This window comes from Triticum dicoccoides, chromosome 7A (genome assembly GCF_002162155.2).
Source record: "Triticum dicoccoides isolate Atlit2015 ecotype Zavitan chromosome 7A, WEW_v2.0, whole genome shotgun sequence".
Classification (NCBI taxonomy): domain Eukaryota; kingdom Viridiplantae; phylum Streptophyta; class Magnoliopsida; order Poales; family Poaceae; genus Triticum; species Triticum dicoccoides.
The window spans coordinates 48,214,052-48,218,641 of NC_041392.1; positions in this window are offsets into that span (position 1 = coordinate 48,214,052).

Sequence of the window (4,590 nt, forward strand, 5' to 3'; positions counted from 1 at the left end):
CATCCTGATGACTACTTGATAGTTTAGTGCACCATACTTTACGGCCTAGAATCGGGATTCCAATGACGTTTTGAACGCCATAGAACATATGAGATGTTCCAAGAGCTGAAATTGGGATTTCAGGATCATGCCCGTGTTGAGAGGTGTGAGACCTCTGACAAGTTCTTTTGCCAACAAGATGGAGGAGAATAGCTCAGCTAGTGAGAATGTGCTCAGAATGTCTGGGTGCTACAATCACTTAAAGCAGTGGGAGTTAAACTTCCAGATAAGATAGTGATTGATAGAGTTCTCTAGCCACTATCACTAAGCTACTAGATCTTCGTGATGAACTATGACATGCAAGGGATGGAGTTGATCCCGGAGCTGTTCACGGTGCTTAAGACCGCAAAAGGTAGAAATTAAGAAGGAGCATCAAGTGTTGATGGTTTAACAAGACCACTGGTTTCAAGAAGGGCAAGGGCTAGAAGGGAAACTTCATGGATGGCAAACCAGTTGCCACTCCAGTGAAGGAACCCAAGGTTGAACCCAAACCCGAGCTAAGTGCTTCTATTGTAAGGGGAACGGTCACTGGTAGCGGAATTACCCCAAATGCATGGTAGATAAGAAGGCTGGCAACTTCAACAAAGAATATACGTGTTATTAATGTGTACCTCACTAGTACTCCTGGTAGCACCTGGGTATTGGATACCGATTCAGTTGCTATTATTGGTGACTTTAAGCAAAAGCTACGGACTAAATGGAGACTGGCTAAGGGCGAGGTGATGATGTGTGTTGGAAGTGTTTCCAAAGTTGATGAGATCACCATCGCACGCTCCATCTGCCTTCGGGATTAGTATTGAACCTAGATAAATGTTATCAGGTGTCTACGTTGAGCATGAATGTGATTAGATCATGTTCATTGCAATACGGTTATTCATTTAAGTTAGAGAATAATGGTTATTCTGTTTACATGAATAATACCTTCCATGGTCATGCACCCTATGTGAATGGTTCAGTGAATCTCGGTCATAGTAATACACATGTTCACGCCAAAAGATGTAGATAGTACCACTTTCTTGTGGCACTGCCGCTTAGGTCATATTGGCGTAAGATGCATGAAGAAATTCTATATCGATGGATGTTTGGAGTCACTTGATTTTGAATCGCTTGACACATGCGAGCCATGCCTCATGGGCAGGATGACTAAGACCCCGTTTTCAGGTACAATGAAATGGGCAAGTGACTTGTTGGAAATCATACATGCTGATGCGTGTGATCCAATGAGAATTGAAGCGTGCGGTGGATATCGCTATTTTCTCATCTTCACTGACGATTTGAGTAGATATAGGTATATTTACTTAATGAAGCACAAGTCTGAAACGTTTGAAAAGTTCAAGCGATTTCAGAGTGAAGTTAAGAATCATCATAACAAGAAGATCAAATTCCTACGATCTGATCAATGAGAATTTCTGAGTTATGAGTTTGGCAAACACTTAAGACATTGTGGAATTGTTTCACAGTTGAAGCCACCTGGAACACCACAGGGTAATGGTGTGTCCGGACGTCGTAATCGAACCTTATGAAATATGGTGCAATCTATGATGTCTCTTACCGATCTACCGCTATTATTTTGAGGTTATGCATTAGAGACAGCTACATTCACTTTAGATAGGACACCATATAAGTCTGTTGAGACGACGCCATATGAACATTGGTTTGGCAAGAAACCAAAGTTGTCGTTTCTTAATGTTTGGGGCTGCGATGCTTAAGGCTTCAGCCGGAGAAGCTCGAACCCAAAGCGGATAAACACATCTTTATAGGATACCCAAAGGTGATAGGTGGGTATACCTTCTATCTCAGATCCGAGGGCAAATTGTTTGTCGCTAAGACGGGTCCTTTCTCAAGAAGGAGTTTCTCTCGAAAGAATTGAGTGGGAGGAAGATAGAACTTGATGAGGTTGTCGAACCTTCACTTCAACCAGAGAGTGATGCGACACAGAAAGATGTTTTCTGTGGCGCCTACGTCTATTGAAGAGGACGTTAATGATAGTGATCATGAAGCTTCGGATCAAGTTGCTATCGAACCTCATAGGTCGACAAGGATATGTACTACTCCTGAGTGGTACGGTAATCATGTCTTAAATATCATGTTGTTAGACAATAATGAACCTACGAGCTATGGAGAAGCGATGGTGGGCCCGTGTTCCGAGAAATGGTTAGAAGCCATGAAATCCGAGATAGGATACATGTATCAGAAAAAATTATGGACTTTGGTGGACTTGCCCGATGATCGGCAAGCCATTGAGATAAATGGATCTTTAAGAAGAAGACGGACGTGGGCGGTAATGTTACCGTCTATGAAGTTCGACTTATGGGAAAGAGTCTTCTCACAAGTTCAAGGAGTTGACTACGATGAGAATTTCTCACCCGTAGCGATGCTTAAGTCCGTCGAAATCATGTCAGCATCTGACAAATGGATGTCAAAATGAGTTTTCGTAAGAAAAAGTTGTATGTGATGCAATAAAAGGTTTTGTCAATCCTAAAGATGCTAAAAGGTATGCTGGCTCCAGCAATCCTTCTATGGACTAGAGCAAGCATCTCGGAATCGGAATATATGCTTTGATGGAGTGATCAAAGCTTTTAGGTTTATACAATGTTTGTTAGAAACTTGTATTTACAAGAAAGTGAGTGGGAGCACTACAACATTTCTGATAAGTATATGTGGATGACATATTGTTGATCCGAAATAATGTAGAATTTCTGGAAAGCATAAACGGTTGTTTGAAGGGTGTTTTTCAAAGGAAGACCTGGATAAAGCTGCTTACATATTGGGCATCAAGATCTATAGAGATAGATCAAGACGCCTGATGACACTTTCAAAGAACGCACACCTTGACATGTTTTTGAAGGAGTTCAAAATAGATCAGTCAAAGAAGGGGTTCTTACCTGAGTTGTAAGGTGTGAAGTTGAGTAAGACTCGAAGATTGACCACGGCAGAAGAAATAGGAAGGACGAAGGTCGTCCCCTATGCTTTTGTCATAGGCTCTATACGGTATGCCATGCTGAGTACCGCACTAGATGTGAGCCTTGCCACATGTCTGGCAAGAGGGTACAAAGGTGATCTAGGATTGGATCACCAGATAGCGGTCAAAATTATCCTTAGAGGAATAAGAAAATGTTTCTCGGTTATGGAGGTGATAAAGAGTTCGACATAAAGAGTTACGTCGATGCAAGCTTAACACCTACCCGGATAGCTCTGAGTAGAGATACCGGATACGTATAATGGAGCAACAATTTGGAATAGCTCCAAGTGGAACGTGGTAGCAGCATCTACGATATGACATAAAGTTTTGCAAAATACATAAGGATCTGAATATGGCAAGACCCGTTGACTACAACCTCTCTCACAAGCATAACATGATCAAACCTAGAACTCATTGAGTATTAATCACATAGTGATGTGAACTAGATTAGTGACTCTAGTAAACTCTTTGGATGTTGGTCACCTGGCGATGTGACCTGTGAGTGTTAATCACATGGCGATGTGAACTAGAATATTGACTCTAGTGCAAGTGGGAGACTGTTGGAAATATGCCCTAGAGGCAATATAAATTAGTTATTATTATTATATTTCATTGTTCATGATAATCTTTATTATCCATGCTAGAATTGTATAGATAGGAAACTCAGATACATGTGTGGATACATAGACAACACCAAGTCCCTAGTAAGCCTCTAGTTGACTAGCTCGTTGATCAATAGATGGTTACAGTTTCCTGACCATGGACATTGGATGTCCTTGATAACGGGATCACATCATTAGGAGAATGATGTGATGGACAAGACCCAATCCTAAGCCTATCACAAGATCATGTAGTTTGTATGCTAAAGCTTTTCTAATGTCAAGTATCATTTCCTTAGACCATGAGATTGTGCAACTCCCGGATACTGTAGGAGTGCTTTGGGTGTGCCAAATGTCACAACGTAACTGAGTGGCTATAAAGGTACACTACAGGTATCTCCGAAAGTGTCTGTTGGGTTGGCACGAATCGAGACTGGGATTTGTCACTCTGTGTAAACGGAGAGGTATCTCTGGGCCAACTCGGTAGGACATCATCATAATGTGCACAATGTGACCAAGGAGTTGATCACGGGATGATGTGTTACGGAACGAGTAAAGAGACTTGCTGGTAACGAGATTGAACAAGGTATCGGGATACCGACGATCGAATCTCGGGCAAGTACTATACCGCTAGACAAAGGGAATTGTATACGGGATTGATTAAATCCTTGACATCGTGGTTCATCCGATGAGATCATCGTGGAGCATGTGGGAGACAACATGGGTATCCAGATCCCGCTGTTGGTTATTGACCGGAGAGTTGTCTCGGCCATGTCTGCATGACTCCCGAACCCGTAGGGTCTACACACTTAAGGTTCGATGACGCTAGGGTTATAGGGAAATTATGTACGCGGTTACCGAATGTTGTTCGGAGTCCCGGATGAGATCCCGGACGTCACGAGGAGTTCCGGAATGGTCCAGAGGTAAATATTAATATATATATATATATATATATATATATATATATATATATATATATATATATATATA